This window comes from Protopterus annectens, chromosome 4.part0, assembly GCF_019279795.1.
Source record: "Protopterus annectens isolate FY-2018-M chromosome 4.part0, PAN1.0, whole genome shotgun sequence".
In the NCBI taxonomy this organism is placed as follows: Eukaryota; Metazoa; Chordata; order Ceratodontiformes; family Protopteridae; genus Protopterus; species Protopterus annectens.
This window is the reverse complement of record NC_056733.1, coordinates 1,553,327,399-1,553,346,741: the sequence shown is the minus strand read 5'-3', so window position 1 is coordinate 1,553,346,741 and position 19,343 is coordinate 1,553,327,399.

Genomic DNA, 19,343 nt, shown 5'->3' with positions numbered 1-19,343 from the left:
GTTCAGGTGTGTGTGCGTTTCTGATGGGTGTCATCAGCCACGGCTCCAGTGCATAAAATGCATCCCCCACTAGGTGTCCATGTGGGATGTCCCCATTGGCAAATGTCTGGTCCAGCTGCATCAAATGCCAGATATGGGAATCATGGTAGCTCCCAGGGCAGCCAGCACACGCATTCATTATTATGCCCTGGGCATCACACATGACCTGGCAGTTGATGGAGGGGAAGCCCTTGTGGTTAATGTAGGCCCTACCCCGCTCACCGGCTCGTGCTTTGATGCATATGTGCGTGCAGTCTATTGCACCCACTACCTCAGGGTATTCCGCTATTTGCTGGAGGAGACGCATATTGCTGGCCAATACCTCACGGGCATTGGGGAAATGTACATGATCACCGACATGTGCTGACATGGCATCCAGGAACTGGTGCAGTACCCTGGAGGCTGATGCCTGTGATATCCCCATCATATCACCAGTTGGTCTCTGGAAGGTACCTGTTGCTAGTATTCTTATGTCAACACATACCTTGGTTTCCACTGGGATGGGTTCCCCTCTGTTGGTTCTGTGTGTGAGGCGTGGCCTGCACAGCTCAACAATTTGCTGCAGGAGGTCTCTGTCCACTCTATAGTGCTCCACTATCTCCAGCTCATGTAACCCATGGTAGGTGACCCTGGGCCTGTACACTCTTCTCCGTCTCCTCACTGTGGGTTGTCTGGCACCATCTGCATTGTCACCACCCTCAGCAAGTAGCCTATGTCTCCTTATGACAGCTATGGCAGCCCCTAGCATTTCTGCTCTGAGTTCAGCTTTTTCAGTTTTCACTTCTAATAACTTACTCCTGTCTTGCAGTGTCTCTTGAGAGAAACATCCTGCACTGCTGTTTGCAGAGCTTTAAGTGCTTGGCTGAGCTACTATTCTGCCTTTGTAATTGCCTGCTTCTAATTGTTTTCACCTGCTAGCTCCAGCAGTATTCCCTGCTAGCTTCCTACTAATTCTGTTGCTTCCTTTTTCCTTTCTGTTTCCTCATGTTGGAGCAACGCGCATACCAGCAGAAACACACTCACAGTGGCTTACACGTGCGCACACATGCTTACACGGTTCAGAATCTGCTTGTTCAGGTTAAAACGTGCGCGCACCAGCGCAAACAGTGTTACAAGTCTGCCAACAGGCTCCCACATGCTCAGTCTGCCTTACACGCGCGCACACTGCCCTACTCGTGCTTCATGGCGCGCACACATGCGCATGCATGCCCAGCAAGAAAGTTTGGTGTAAGCAACAGTGTACACCTTCCATTTCTTGACTTTCCCATGCTTATGTTGTGGCACTCCTCTTTCCATGATATGTGTCTGACATCTGTCATGTAACACTGACCTCCAATGAACTGCATTTCTTTCTACCATTCCCCTCTGTGATATCACCTATCTCCTACTCTATTCCTCCCCCTTATGTATCTCTTACACTACTCAGAATGTGCTCATTTGCTATGTGACAGTGGAATTCAGTATCCTAACACTCATTTACATCAGATTGCCTACTAATGCTTAGTTACATGTCTTAGACTCAGCTTCCCCCCTTAGCAACCACTAAACGGTGGCCATGTTGTTTTTGGTCTGCTGGTCCCTGCATTGTAAATCCATGTATTGCATAAACCCCACATTTGTGGGTTTATAACCTTCATTTTTATGTTTTATATAGCGCAGACCGTTTGTGCGGGGCTGCGCTGCGTTTAAACATCGGCGATCGCCAAAAAAAAAAATTTTTATTTTTCATATTTGCATCGGGGTACCTTGCCAATGGCCACATATTTGGCCATTGGCATGCTGCCTGACACATATGCACCCTTTATTTGGAGCTGACATGGCTCCATTGTGTTTTTTGCAGAAACGTACTCAGTTGTCAAATGAGTACATTTCTGCAGTTAAAACGGCTATTACACGGGCTGCTTTGGGCTTCGTGGATCGCTAATCTACCTCATTTGCATGCCTTTGGGCTGCAAGTGAGATGATTAGCATATCCACGCCCACTCCGTGTAAGAGACGTTTTAGCTGGTCTCTTACACGGACTTTAGGGCTGTTCCTGGATCGCGAAGGCTGCATGGAGTCTTACACTACTCTTAGACTCCGTGCAAGCCTTCGTGAATCCTGCCTTATATATTTTCAAACAGAAAAAGGTTTCTATTCGGTGCCAACAACATATCCAGCACTAACTCAGGGCTAGCTGTTCTCTGGTTTTGCAATATTTGTGTGAGTTACTATCCTTTGGCCTTTCTTTTTCATAGATTCATAGAGTGTTATTAGGCTATATGGGCCTTTTTATGTCTAGTCAAGTTTTCTGAACGAATTATGATGTCTTGTATCCAAACAGGATATTGAGAGCCAGGCATTTAAGCTACCTCTGTCAATAAAAAAATGAGTGCCAGGCCCAGTGTAAATTTCTTATTCCCCATCCACTGGTCTAGGTTGCACTTAAACTGGGTAATAGATGAACTCAGTTTTACACTGATAATGTTTAATTTATGAATGTGCAAGAAATTCATAAGTGTGAGGTTTGTGGATACCTTGTAAGCGAGGCACAGATCACCCCTCAACAATCTGTAGGAGACTGAGTAAAGGGAAAGGGCTTTAAGGCACTCTCTCTAATGCATGTTTGCAATGCCTTGCTTTTTTTTCTAAGGCACCTCAGAGGTCACTCTAGTTGCTGCACATAGCTGTTCATATTTAATTAATCTTTCTTAATTAATCTTATTTCTCTATCAAGGTTCATTAATCAGCCATTTTAATATGTCTGCCCATGGATCATCTTCTTTTAAGGCAGTCATTTCAAAATGTTCTTGTAAAGGGTTTTGCGTAAGCAGCCTCCACATAAACTAATGGATCCCCCTTAGAATTTTAATTTTGTGTTAGAGAAGCTAGCACTTGCTCCATTTGAACCAGCTAATATGGCTAACTTGAGGTTCTTAAGATGGAAAACAGTTTTGCTGCTTGCTCTGACCTCCATACCTTGGATGTCCACAGACAACTCAGGCACTATCTTGACAGAACTAAATCTTTCAGATTTTTGGATCTATTGTTCATTTCTTATAAAGGTAAGAAGAAGAGACAACCTGTGTCAAAACAGATTATTCCAAATTGGTTGTCTAAGGCTATTAACTTTTGTTATACTCACCAAACAAATCTATTTCAGGCAGGGTCAAGGCCTACCTGGGCCTTGTCTTCATCTGTTTTTTTGGAAAGGGTTTAATACTAGAAATATTTTAGAGGTTGCTTCTTGATCCTCTGTACACACTTTTACGAAGCACTATAAGCTTGATTCCTTCTCTAGGTCTAGCTCAATTTTTGATAGGACCATTCTCCAAAGGCTCCTGGACCCATCTCCTTCCTTGTCCCAAATTAAGTTAGCTATGGTGATCTACCCACATAGCGTAGGCTAATGCAGCAGTGATCAATATGAAGAACACAGTACAGTTGTGAAAGTTGAACTCACCATAACAATAGATGTTATCACTGCTACAGTAGCCACTCCCTCCACCCCTTTCTTTTTTGGTGTGTTTTTTTAAGCCAAGGTGTGGGCATTTAATTTTTGTTATTCCTAGCATTGGCCTTTCAGGGATCAGCCTCTCTCTGCTACTAGCAGGAAAGCTCTGAAGGGATTTCTGGCCAAACCTATCTTTTAATAAGCTCATCTCAAACTACTTGACAGTTTGCGCACATTGAAGGTCCCTTGAAGCTTTGAAAGTTGGACGGATGTTATATCCTTGGCAGGTTATAACCCATATGGCTATAATTACTGCAGCAGCAATCATTCAAACATCTGCTGTTATGCTAAACTTAATTTACACAACTGTAATTTAGATCACATAAACAGCAAAAATAGAGTGCAACTATGCACTGACATCACTAATATAGGCTTGAAGACCTTAGCTAAAGGAGATAGAGACTGTTAAAATGAATTTAAAATCAAATCAAGAAATGAAAACACATCTATCTTTCTCTGATTTGTAGAACTGTTACAAAATCATGGATTATAAGGGTTTACCGGTAGGATTAGTAGGATTTTAAATACACTACAATGGAAATGTTCATTTTGTCTATGATTCCTTTATACTTAGTAGTTATGTTGCTGTTGGTGCAAATGCAATTAAAAAAAGCACGATGATGAATTCTTGGATTCCTCCTAGAATGAATCTGATAGTTTCTGCTACTTTCCTCCTACACACAGTGTGATTAAATTTCTGCTTCATTGCTTGTGTAGAGGTCAAAGGGTTCATAGACAAAGAAAAAAGACAACTTTGACATGATTATTTTATTTCTTTCTTTTCTACTCTGTTAAGGTGAAGCAGGAGTGTTGTTAAATCATCCACAACTAGTGATGCAGCACCTTACAATTACTGTGATTTTTTTTCATAATCCTTAAAATTGCATTTCAGCATGCTTCACTTTCTAGCAACAATATTTGTTTCACATTGCTTCTTATGACTGTTTCCCTCAGATGTAAACGTAACCTTAACTTATTTCTGCATATATAGATAAATGGAAAAACAGAAGTATTTTAACATTGTCCTTCATAAGATCTGTACTCTTTTGGCAGCATGTGACTAAATTGTTAATTTCTGTTATATGTATACAACAATATGCTAGCACTGAGGAAAAGAAGCACAGCTTTCAGTCTGAACCACCATCCCAAATGAGATACTTGAAAATTTTCCAAAATTAATGAAATAGCTCATTGTAATATTCTCGCACACTTCAACATATGTGCGAGTATGAGTGAATATGCACCTGCATGCTCGTGTGTGTGTGTGTGTGTGTGTGTGTGTGTGTGTGTGTGTGTGTGTGTGTGTGTGTGTGTGTGTGTGTGTGTGTGTGTGTGTGTGTGTGTGTGTGTGTGTGTGTGTGTGTGTGTGTATGTGTGTGTGTGTGTACATGTCTGTATGTGTGTGTATCCGCACTTTTGTCACTGAGTACATGCATATGTCAGTATTTACATATCTTTTAGTTAGTACAGAGGGAGTTAATGATGCTAATTCCAAATAATCTCTAACTACCCTTCATAATTTCTTTAGTCCAGTTTTTATACATCATTCACTTTGCTGTGATTCTCAGCTGCTTTTTCAGTAATTCCTGTATGTTGGTAGCAGTTTTATTCTCTTTTTGTAGGTTTGCAAATAACAAAAATATAATCTGTATGACCCAGAAATATTATTTGTCATGTATCTGCTAGTGAGTTGTTTAATTTAGCATACAAGTAAAAGCAATGTTCTTATGGTGATTTTCATCCATTGGTCCTTGGTCTGATTTCTTTAGTGTCTGTTTGTTAACTGTGGGACTTGAAGCACAACTAGACAGTGCCCTAGGATCCTACCTGAAAAGAGGTAACTGTGGCTAGTGGCTTAACTGGTTAAAAGTAAATACATACATGCACGCATGCATAAATGTATACATACATGAATACATACATAAATTTTGAACTGCGCTATTTGCTAGTAGTTAGTGATAACCATGAGTAAGCGTTTAGATCAGCATGAAATATTGTAAAGTATGTTGCAAAGTTCCTTAACTGACTGTTGTAAGTAAATACAACTAAAATTAGTGACAACTAATTAATAAAAAAAATCCCTTTTCTGAAGTGATTAGCTTAGTAGTAACAATTCATTAATAGCTATAAAACTGAGCTAGTGGAATCATTCCCTTAGATTTGAATAAAGGAATATGAACAGAGATATTGAAACCCTGAAATAATTGCTATAAGTAGCCACAATCCTGCAAACAAACACTGCTCTCACTGTTAAACTAGTTTTAGCAAACTTGTATTACCTCCAATCTGTACTGACCTTCCTACCAAAAAAATAATCCTTATCCAGCATGGCTCCTTCCTCATAAATAAACTACTTTTTTATGCAGTCTAGATTTATATTTGACAGCAAGTGAAGTAATTTGTTTGGAAAGGAGGAAATGGAAAATGGCTCTGTCCACACCACTCTTTCAGTATGCCAGTTGTATTATTAAGTCAATTTCTGAGGGAGATAGGTCAACATTACGGCACTAAAAGATGAAGTCCTGCCTGTGACCCAGATGTTCTAGGATCAATTAGTGGCATGAGAGGCAGAGTGTTTAATGAGGGAGGATGGAAATGAGAAGTGGATGCTGCTTCATCTATCCTGGGGTGAGGAAAGTGGCACAGTCTACTGCAGTGCCATCAAGAACTGCAGAATGAAATGCAAGATGTACTGCTTATGGGCCAAGGACATGTACCTGGCTCTACCAAACTGCATCTGTATGCCAGCCTTCATGGTATGTGTGTGTGCATGGATGTGAGTGTCTGCCTAAAGAAAACAAAGCATACCTTTACCTCTGTGGATGCACACATTAGTTGCCACAGAAAGAATTAGGATTATGTATTGTAAAAAGACACCTGGGGGAATTCAATAAAGCCTACATGGATTAATTTTCCATGTAGGCATACTGGCACAGAGCTTACATGGAATAAGCAGCCGTGTGATCGAGTAAACAGAGCTGAGGGGCGTGCATGAGCATGCCAACACGGAAGTGTCTGTAGCAGGCAAATCACCTCATAAGCAGGTGAAATGCATGCAAATGAGGATGTAGAGTGATTCAGCAAGCATATAAGCAGTCGTGCAGATCCTATGTTGGTGTCAGAAGTGTACACGAAAAATTTCTGTGTAAATGAAATTAAGTGAACAAGGGCTGTAAAAGCTATTTTAGAAGGTCAAAAAGAGCATCGCAGACACAGATATGTGCAATACTATGCCCTGTGTGTCCAAAAAGTAATGAAAAACTGTTTAAAATACATTTTTTTAATACTCATATCATGCTTGCATGGCACTCAGTAGTGCGCAAACATGCCGTTATGAAAAAACAATTAAATGTGTAAAAATGAAAAAAAAAATAAAATATGTGACAATAATGCATTATAGGGCGTTGCATGGAGTATGTGCAATGGTAGATGTCTGTGGCTGGTAAGGAGGCAGGTCCTGGAATAGTGTAGTATCCAGGTTGTGTGCAGGGATCTGTATGCAATTGTGCTGGGGTTACTGAATAGCAAAATTGGGTATCCATGCCCGTAGATCAAACCTGTGTAACCCAGAATTGTGTTGGTGTCCACAGAAGAGGTAGCTAATATCTAAAAAGTGTGTATATCTATTTCTTTAAGCACATTGGAGCACAGCAGTGCCTGTTTGCATGTCACTCAGCTGAGCTGAGCAGAGGGTGTGTGTCCAGTGCTGCTAAGCTGTGTTTAGCTTTGGGGTGCATGTTTAAGCTAATTTGAGCTGTGCTGAGTGTGCCTGTTCATGGGGGTATGTCTGTTTGACTGTTGAGCATTGCTTATACCTGCGGCATGGGTTTGTATGTGACACAGCAGTGCTCAGCAAGGAAGGCTGTCAAAAAAAAAAGAAAAAAAAAAAAGAAATTGGTTGAGAAAGCCAATAATACATAAATTACTGATGACCCCTGCTCCACCTAAACTGTGTCATTCCAAACCTTCAATGATGTACTTGGCTGGTGGAATGCATCATATTTAGCCAATCACACAAGCTGCATCTTTAGCCGAGCACTATAAAGTATGCATACACCTTACAATCTGATTTTCCCCGCATACTCTGCACCACTGGAGTACAGACTAGGGAATTTTAATTGAGAGAATGCTAGGTGCTGTTGCAGCTCTGCTACACCTGTATGTGCTAGATGCTGAGGTCAGTGCTGATGCTGCTGCTGACAATAGGCCTAGACTGAGAAGGAAAAGAGTGTTCAGGCCCAGGGTAACCTTCCAGAGGATACATGAGCTGGAGATTGTAGATAGCTACAGGGTGGGCAGGGACATACTTCATGAACTCACCGAGCTCTGCTGCCCTCATCTCAGACCCAGAGCAACCAGATGGGAACCCATCTCAGTGGTAACAAAACTATGTGTAGCCCTTAGGATACTTGCTACAGGTATTTTTCAAAGACCAACTGGGGACATGATGGGGGTCTCACAGGCATCAGCATCCAGGGTACTCCACCAGTTCCTGGATGCCATGCAAAGGCATTCCAGTGAGCACATTTATTTACCCCACACCCCTGAGGAGAGGGTCCGGAGTATGCATCTCTTCTGCCATGTAGCACACGACACTGAGGTACTGGGTGCCATAGACTGCACTCATGTCCATATCAAAGCACCACCCAGTGAGGAGGGTAGAGTCTATGTCAACCACAAGAGGTATCACTCCATCAACTGCCAGGTCATGTGCAATGTCCAGGGCATTATCATGGATGTGTGTGCTGGCAGTCCTGGCAGTTACCATGACTCCCATATCTGGCATGCATCACAGATGTACCAGGTGTTTGCCGGGGGGGGGGCATCCCATATGGGCATCTATTGGGGGATGCTGGCAACACCCTGGAAGCATGGATGATGACACCCATTAGAAATATACACACACCTACCAAAGTATGCCATAATGAGGCACACACACAAACTAAGAACATCATAGAGTGTGTGTGTTTGAGCTGAACAAGTCACAGTTTCAGTGTCTTGATATATCTGCTGGAGCCTTCCAGTACTCTCCAGCCACATGTGCACAGATGTTCACAGTATGAGTCATGCTACACAATATGATCCTGCAGAAACAGCTGTGACAGGATCATCACAAGGAAGGGACACACAGCCCCCCACCAGTGCCTAGGTCCTCATAGCAACACCAACTAGGGGACTTGGAGGAGGAACCCCCTAAGGCTGTCCCTGTAGGCAGACATAGGCATGCCCAGTATGCCCTGGCCTTGACCAAGAGGCAATGCATAGCACATGCACTGACAACCTAGGGTGCTAGTGACTAACACCTTACTCCAACTCGCATACACAGTAAAAAGGATGCCAGCCACACCACACAACATGTACCTAATCATGTACTGGCTGTGTACTGCATGACTGGCTATGTACTGCATGAATCAGAGAGTCAGCCCTGAAGCATAGATCTTGCAACTGTTGCGTTCACAAGGTAAGTCACTCTCCTGTACAACAAATGCATGGTGTACTAGACTATGGTAGCATATATATGGGCCTGCTGCCTGCATGGAAGGGAATAAAGTGGGCTACTGGGCAACATTCAAAGATCTAACAGCAACTTGGGACAACAGGTACTCTGTCCAATATTGAGTGCCCCATAATATTCATTAAGGCACATGGCTGGAAACCCCATTGCATTATGTAAGAGAAATGCCTAAACACTGGGGTCATAGGACAGACGCATGACTGTGTATATCAGAGTCCCCTACCCCCAACACAACTGTGTTCCCATAAAACTGCAGTAACAGAGTATGTTTGCAAGGATTTATCAGCAGACCACCCATTTCTAGGGCTGTGACATACAACCTGGTCACATATTTTACCCACAAAATGCAGGGGTCAGTGATGTCTGTGTGCTGTTGATGGTGTGAGGAATTAAACCTCTGTCTTTTTGCTGGCTAGTGCAGCTCACTGGGCTAAGGGCATTAGCATGGGTGATGGTGTTGATGGCTCAAAGCTGGTAGCATCTACAACTTTTGCATGTGAGTAACTCATATGGTAGGAATTCCACAGACTGTCATATCTGTGACTGCAAGACAGCTGGACAAAGCCAAAGAAAATGGGGAGACAGAAGGTCAAACCTACAGACATGCATTATACATGGTCTGGGTAACCTAGAAGGTGGCTAGTATAACAGCAGGTTGCAGCAGGTCAGATTAGCTGCAAGATGTAAAGGCCATCACTTAAATGTCTCAATAGTTACAACACTTCAGTGCCTGCATTTTACAGTTTAGTATCGGACAAGCACAATTGTATGAGAAACAGAGCAGACATATGGGGAAATAGGCCAGACATTCTGGAAAAACATGTACAGGGAGAGGTATGCAAACTGCCACCCTGTATGTGGTGTTACAGCATGTACCCCAGTACATCAAACTTCTCAACATACAGCAATAAATCTGGCCAAAGCCATGAATATAAGTGGGACAAATGCCCAACAATAGAGGCAAGGTTTAAATATTGCACTTACAAACATGAAGAATTGATAGAATAACAGGTCTTGCATTACCATGAATCTCCTGAAGTGTCTACAGTTTGAATCTCAAATGTCTGTCATTATTTCCTAAAATCACTCTTTAACGATTTGCCACTAATGTGCCAGACGACCACAATGTTATGTAACACAGACCAAAGATATGAGGCAAATATCTGGACATTCTGTGCAAATCTGTACTGTTGATAGGTATGAGTCCCATATTACATCCAGCAAACAGCCGGGGAATGCTTTGGACAAAATATCAGGGAGGTGATGGAGTGTGGAAACAGGTGCAGCAGCCAATGGTCTGCAGCACACAAAATCATGGACGGGAGTACAGGTAGGTTTGGCCTGGACTCAACTTGTAAGTCCTGACAATCACACTGGGCATGCTCCTACACTTAGTTAACTTGAGCCCATGTCTCTTGCCTCTTCTGCCCAAACAATAGCTCTGAAGAAATATGTCTGTGCATACAGACATCTATGTAAGTCTCCCCCTGTCCCACTCACATGATTACCCTAGCTATCAGTATGTGGCATATATGTGTGTATGTATATATATATATATATATATATATATATATATATATATATATATATATATATATATATATATATATATTTATTTATTTTACATTTGTTTACCAGGCTAGTCCAACTGGATACATTTCCATTTTCAGCAAAGGCCTGGGAAAAAAAGCTCCACACAGTAACATACAAAAAAAATATCATGCACAAATATAGAAAGAAATTATGTTAAAAGTAATCAGAGAGCATTTGTGTAAGAAAAAAACATTATACTATTTGTGAAACACAATACCCAATTGGACTGGACACTCTTACAGTAAGATATCTGAGGTAGTTTACAATACATTCAAAGTTTAATTAATATCCTAGTTGTTTCAATACTTTATGACAGTTACTACTTTCTGAGGGGTAAGCAGTATTGCTTGGTGAAAGGAGACAGTATAGAGATAGGAAACAGAGAAAGCAGAAGATTAGCCAGGGTAGCAGCAAGGATGTATATATATATATATATATATACACACACACACACACACACACACACACACACACACACACACACATACACACACACACACAATGTGTGGACTGATAGAGACTCTTCACACATATCTACATAACACATTTACATAATGTACACACACAGCAAGAGTTAAGATGACATCCTTGTTTTATACACACACACAACAAACACTCATACACACACACACACACATATATATATATATATATATATATATAAATATATATATGTGTGTGTGTGTGTGTGTGTGTGTGTGTGTGTGTGTGTGTAGGGGGGTTGTAGTAACATCCTCACTAACACTCAGAATGCTGGGGTTATCTGCACCTACACATCACAACAGTTATCTGAAGGTAATAGACCAAGGCTGCAAAAGTACAGAATCCACACACTCACAGAACCATGTGTCTGTGTAATGTCACCCTGTAGACAGACAACAGTGAGCAGGTGGTGTAATGTGCAGTGGTTGTAATGCAGGCCTTGGCAGGCCATATTGTCCATGGCCAAATGTCTAACTACCAAACTGCAACCAGAAGACATGGCCATACCGTACAACTGTACACACATAGCAGTGATATTAACAGGTATCCCACTCCTATGAGACTAGAGACAGTAACAGCAGCATGCTGGAGCACTCTGCAGGACACACATGAAGTGCAATACAAGGCTACTTTGTGTAGGCCACAAGTATTGTGGCTGCATCCGCAAATACAACAGACGTAATGTGTGGCACATGCAATAAGTACTGCGAGCTATAGTGTGTACGAATCAATCAGTAGGGGCTCTAATTTCACAAAAAAAGTACTGTGTGTGTGTGTGTGTGTGTGTGTGTGTGTGTGTGTGTGTGTGTGTGTGTGTGTGTGTGTGTGTGTGTATACAGATATATCCCGTGCTGCAGTAAAGACATGGCCATCTGAACTATGTCTATGCAATGGTTATTAATTTTTTGTCCCTGTGACTAGCTGTTTTCCTCAACAGTGGCCTCCTTTACAAAGCCTGCTGATGTCATCCACCTTAACAACACTGGCTGACAGTCAACTTTCAATTAGTCTCTGTGACACATGCAATAAATTCTGCAATCAGTAGTGTGTACTACTGGATGGGTAGGGGTTCTACTCTCACCTCAGCCAACTATGTGCGCATTTGTGCACGTGTGTGTGTGTGTGTGTGTGTGTGTGTGTGTGTGTGTGTGTGTGTGTGTGTGTGCATACATGCATCCATCTGCAGCACTATGAGCAAACCCATATGGATAATCTCCATGCAATGGTAATGCATCTTATGGGCCTAAGACTAAGACCTGCTGATGTCATCCACCTAAGTACTAGCTGACAGCCAAACTCAGATAAACTCTATGGCACATGCAATAACTACTGTGAGCTATATTGTGTAATAGTAGATAGGTAGAGGCAGTAGACTTCTACCAGCCAACACTGTTTGCATGTGGATACAGATATATCCCCTAATATCACTATTGACTTGCCCATATGGGCTATTTCTGAGCAATGGTTATGCATTTTACAGTCTTGTGACAAGCTCCAGGTCCTATATAGCCATCACTGATGTCTGCCACTATCTAGGTTTGTATGGTCAGAAAATCTAGGTGACATGTATAAAGGGTATCGGACCTTCTCACAAAGTATGAATGCATAATTATGCCGGATGCCCCCATTGTCCCACACACAACCTTCTACACATATGCACCTAAAGAACCATGCAGAAATACTGCCGCACCTTGTTGACATCATATTTCTGTTGTGCTGCCATGCCATCCTGTGCCACTGTACTGCCACCATGTGTCCATAGAATAACCTCTCAAACCCTTGGAAGAGACACATAGACAGATGCGTGATACACCTGTCATTGTGTCACACTGCCACCTGTCTAACATCATGCACCTAAGATACACAAAGTTTGTTGCATAGTCATGACACATGCCAGCACACAGTATCTGTTGAGGCCCACAGCATCTGCAATGGCATAATAATACTGCACTACACAACTACATTGAAAGCAATATAGTCACTCTGTGCATAAAACACATATTTGCATGTCCCTAGATTGATAGCATGGATGGCAGGGATGTGGCACAGATGTCATCACATGCACATTGTGTGGTGTGGGGGTGCCAGAGGCCTAGGCTGTGCCATAGAGCTTCCAGCATGTGCATGTGTCAGGAAGTGATGCTGATCATATGTGTTGGAGAGAGGTGCCATATGTGTCTGTGGGTGACCTGCATATGACAGTGATGTTTGAGGGTGTGTGTGTGTGTGTGTGTGTGTGTGTGTGTGTGTGTGTGTGTGTGTGTGTGTGTACAGTCAAGTCCAGTGCTATCCCTACACATGTGTATGTTGGACAGCTGTGGACCATACATGTCAGAGTGGACAGTTCACTATCTCCAGTCACGAACATGGGAACTTGCTCTGTCAGGAGTGGCACTGGCACCACCACTCCCAAGTTCAGACACTGTGCTAGTACCTGACCAGGACTACCCAGAAGCACATGCCCATGGCCTGCCACATCATGGTATGGACAGCACACTGCCCTCTGTAGCACTGGAGGTACTGCCATTATGAGGGTGTGAGTGTGCATGGACACGTGGTCTCTCAGCAGATGGTGTTGCTGATCTATGTCCATGTGCTTGATGCCCTACCTCAACCAAATATTCCAGCACAGACAGTGTGTGGGCTAAGACAGACACTGACTCATCCCACCATCTGTCCAGTACATCAGTGAAACAATCCATGGCATCACCGATGTGGTGGAGGCAGTCATGGATGTCAGACTATGCTGCATCCATGACCATGAGTATTCATCTGGTGTTGCATTCGATACTTGCCTCTGCCTCCATGATGGCCCAAAACATGCAGCGAGTGACCCGTGATGTGACACCTATAACATCAGGTGGGTGGACAGCAGCCCCCCTTCGAGCATCCCTGCCTGTTGGCCTGTGTGGAACCTTGCCAGCTGTCAGGCTATGGCCAATGTCTACACTCACTGATACCATAGTTGTCACGCTGTCCTGTTCAATGTCAACACCATGTGAATGTCCAATATCTGTGGCCTCTGGGGACAGGGTATCTGTGGACATACTGACCGTGTGCAGGGGCAGTGGGGGCAGAAGAGGGATGTCAACCTCTGGGACAGATTCACCCCCTGACAACCCCACCTGTTCCTCACTATGGCCGCCATCATCATCAGAGCCCGATGGGGCACTGACATCAGGTTGTGAGGGGGACACACTCTAACCCCTCCATTCAACTGTGAGGAGGAAGACAAAATTACCTGCACTATTATGTATGGTAATCCACACAGACTCATACAGATGAGGAGCCACAACTGCATTACCAACAAAATCAATCAACCCTAACTGCCAAAGGTGTACCAAAGCGGAACAAGAAAGTAGAAAAGTCTTCAAGGTATACCACCACAAGATCATGATCTGAAGAAGGCTAAAGAAGTCGAAAGCACTTATCTCAGCTGGGAATTTCATGTGTTTTTATCATTTTTATTGTTTTTCTTCAAATAGAGTGTTTTTATCGCTGTTAACACAGGCAAGCTTGTGGTTATGTATCTTGAAGACTTTCCTACAACTGCATTACCAATCACACATCTTATCACTGATCTCATGCACAACACACAAATACACTACAACATACACAGACAAGACAGGCCTTTTCTAACATGCACTTCAGATACACCCAGTGAATGTTGCTAGTATATTACACCTGTGGGGTATGCAATATGATAGTGTATGTGATAGAACTACACATAATACCCAGAACACCTATCCTGAAAACGATATCCCTGCTGTAGTACCTCTGCAGCAGATATGTGCAATCTCCCTATAGTGAGTGAACAGGCATTCTGGAGTCATTGCTTCCTGTATAGCAGGCTGCATAATTCTTCATGACTATAACTGCAAACATGTTAGTGTTTATAAAAATGCACAGTTGTAATTATCTATTGTATGCACTGGCATGTATATCACGCTATCAAAAGATGAAAATAGTGAATGCTATTTCACCGAACCTAAAATATCTAAACCACATAATATCGAACACTCAGAATAGCAAATTTTTTCCTTGGGAAAAAATTTGCTATTCTGAAACACATACACACAACACAAGCACACCTAAAAAACGTCAATCCATGCACATACACGTATAATCCTACAACTAACCCTACACTAAACTATACATACACTACTATCTATACACTTAACTTAACCAAACCCTAATCCTAAGGTCCGTCACTATCGCACACTCACCTAACCCGCACCCTAACCCTAACTCACTTAACCTGGCCCTAACCCTAATTCACCTAACTTGTGCCTAACCCTAACTCACCTAACCCATGCCTTAAACCTAACTTACCTAACCCGTGCCCTAATCCTAACAACCACACAATCGCAAACTTACCCGAACCATACCCATACATTTCCACCACAGTGCTGAAAATAGCGAAGCCACAGAACCGGTCAACCGAATTCTTTTCCTAGGAAAGAATTTGGTGTTCTGCAGCTTCACTATTTTTAGCATTCGCTCAAAATGGGTCATATTAGAACATTCAAAGTTCTGATATAGACCCTATGCACTGTAGTCAACTGCTCAGATGTGGAACATAAAACTATTCCACTCTGGCTAAGCATAACAGCTGTGTCTTAGGCTAAAATGGCAGTCCTTAATGTTCATATGGTATATATAAGCTGTAAAACAATGGTATCACACTTGCCAGGTGCAGGAACACAGATTCCAGCCACACCTGATGTACCTATGAAAAAGTGAGGGAGAGGGATTGTCAGCAATACCAAATGTTGCACTGTTAGAGGGTGATATGTGTATATAGCCACATGTACAGCAGATAATATGATACTGCCTACATTGCTGATATTCTGAATATGTGTGCACAACTGTGCATTAAAACAACCCTCCATGATACAGTATTACACTGGTGAACAAAGTAAGCTTACCTAGATGCTCCTCTGATCGGGACGCTGTGGCACCCACCTCCAGGATGTATGGGGTGATGGATGCCTAGGCCAAGAATTTGGCTATGTCTGTGAGTTGTTCTGTTGCAGGCCCTCCACTGGTGGCAGCATGATTCCTGGCCACAGCAGATGCCCTTTGATGTGTGGCATTGAGCATATCTGTGACCCTGTGTTGGATCTGCAAATACTGTAGATCCTGTCCTGATGTCCACTTTGGTTAACCGCCCTGACAAGGTCACCCCACAATGCTGCATGCTGGTCACAATGTTGTCGACTCCTTAAAAGCAGAATCTGATGATGCAGTCTGAGGTCATCCAGGATAACAGCATTCTCAGCAGCTGTGAATGGGGTATGCCTCCTGTGATACATTGTTACTGGATGACAATAAGAGGTGGACACATTACAGGACCAGATGCATGGACATCCACTATGTACAGACCCTACACAACCAATATGGCCTGCACTATCCACCGCTCTCTCACACGTCATACCCCACAGTCTATCAACACACTACATGTGTAACTATCACCAAGATAGTAGCAGTACTGGGTATGAACCTGACAGATTCTGTTGTATGTGGTGCGTCCCCTATAAGCAAACTCCCACTAATATATCAGCCATTGTCAAACAAATAGCTGTGTGATATTACAACAACTATATGGGGACAGTCCAGCAACAGCAGTGTGTCACAACAACAGACAGTAATGCAAACCTGCTGTAGTATACATTCCCTGTAGGCATCCCACCTTCCCACTATACAGATGCTTGCAGACTGTGAATGTCTGCTTAATGAATGTGTTCCTTTTGGCACACACATATGAATGTCTAACAAATGGTTGGCTATTCATTGATGATTGTTGATGGACACTAGGGAATCTGACTGTCACACTTCAGGCACCTTAGTAAACATGTATGATACAGTAATACCTGTTAGTGAATTCATAGTTTTACATTGTATGGCCAAAATATATCCTGTCACTGAGGTTGGGCCTGTGCCCCCCATTACTTATGGCTATGACCGAATCTCTGCTGTTTGGGGTTGACAGGTATATTAGATATAGCTCTCAACCAAAGAGGGATGAATGTCAACAAAGTAGTGACCTAGCCAGGGTACATCAGGGACAGTCAGGGACACTTGTATAATGCCAGCACTACTTATGTGTGGCATTGACAGACTGAGAGGTTGTGAATGACAGTACATGATTTGATGTTACAGGAGTGTACACCCTTACTTAGTGTCACTATGTGTAACACAGATTCCACTAGCTTTCCTATAAAAGCCAACCATTGTAGGAGGGAGTAAAAGGGGCAGAACTGAGATTTGAATAAAAGCAGGGACAGTTGTGAGGTATGCCTGTAGCTGTTGGAAAGCAGAGTATCACAAACATGTCACTACCATAGATGTATGACAGGCCTACTGTTGTAATCCCTATTCCCCATACCTGCATCCTACTATCTGCACCCCATTACATGGGGACATCTGTTACGTACCTTTCAGAATGCCAACAACCAAAACAAAATGAAACGTTCCACGTAACACAATGTAACAAGCAGCGAAAAAACAGAAAGCTACAGTATTCGCTAATCTACTCACAACTGTGTCCGTGTGCAACACATACAAAAAGACGAAAAAATAAACAAGTTAAAATCTGTTTTAATCCATATAATGTTTAGCGCTTTCACTCACTAAACTGTGAGCTTCCTCAGAATGTTCATATCACAAATAATGCAAGTTTAAATACAGCTATTTGGCGCCAAAATCTGTTTCAATTCCTTAAAGCTATAGGCTTTAAAAAATAAAATAAAATAACTTTTCTACAAAGTACTTAAAAAATTTCCATACATCACATTGCAATACTCATGTATATAAAAATATATACCATTCAAATTAATTATATACATGTTAAATTCACAAAACTATTCAACAATTAATTTATAATAATGGTTTTGTTGATATATATTCATTTAATCCAGGTGGTGTTGTGGCATCCGTCAATATCTGCCAATAAACCTCTTTATATACCAAAACACTCTTAATATTTCCACCCCTTGGATTACTAACCACTGTTTCCAAAATAGCAAATTTAAAATAATGATTTTCACCTTTACTATCTATTTGTTTAAACAATGCATTTTTTTGGTCTTTCGTCCTTATACTATACAAATGAGAATACATTCTCTTTCTAAAATTTTGCTCTGTTTTCCCTATATAGTATGAAGGACAGACCATACACTTGGCAAAGTATGTTAACATTTTAGTGTTACAATTACCTCACTTAAAATTAATTTTAGTCCTATTATAATCTTTAATATAATTCCTGTCTCTTCATTAATCGCAAAACATTGGTGACATGTACCACATTTTGATGTATATGTAAAATTTCCTCTTTTACTTGTTTTATGACTTCCCTCTAAAATTTTTTTCATATTGTGTCCCATCTTGTAAACAAATGTCAGTTGATAGAACCTAAAATTTCAAATTTTTCTTCATCTGTCAACAATGTATGCCAGTTTCTAATCAAAATTTCTTTGATCTGGTTACTGTACGGACCATATTCTATAATACATACCCTACTGAAAAAAATATTATGGTCATTACCATTCTTAATAATATCACTATCTGGTGCAGAGTTATTCTTCATTCCTAAAAAGGGAACATATTTCTTCCCCCATTCATTAATTACATATACATTTACTTTATTCATCATATCTATCTATATCCTATCCCCTTTCGCTGAATAATAAAGAGATATATTTTACTTCTTCTAACATATCTGTGTAACTAGAAGTCATTCTCATAGCCCGTATACATTGTCCCTTATAAATATTCATTTTAGACTTCCTCGGATGATTACTATTGTAATCAATATATGAATTTGAAAAGGTTTCTTTCCTGTGTATGACTGACTTAAAGTTGTTTCCGTCTCTAATAACCTTAGTGTCCAAGTATGCCACACCTTCCGTACTACTTACTGATGTAAATTTCAAAACATCACTACTTCCGTTGAGGTATTCCACAAAGTTATTGAAGGAGGCCTGATCTCCCTCCCACATAATATATATGTCATCTAAAAAACGTGAGTAATATTTGATGTTAGTATAAAACTCACTTTGAAATATTACTTTCTCCTCCCAGTCCAACATTACCAAATTGGCATAGATGGGGCACATGCTGCCCCCATAGCTACTCCTTTGGTTTGCTTAAACACCTCACCTTCGTAGTATATAAAGTTATTTTCCAATACTATGGACCTGAATTCTGTAATCAAATTGA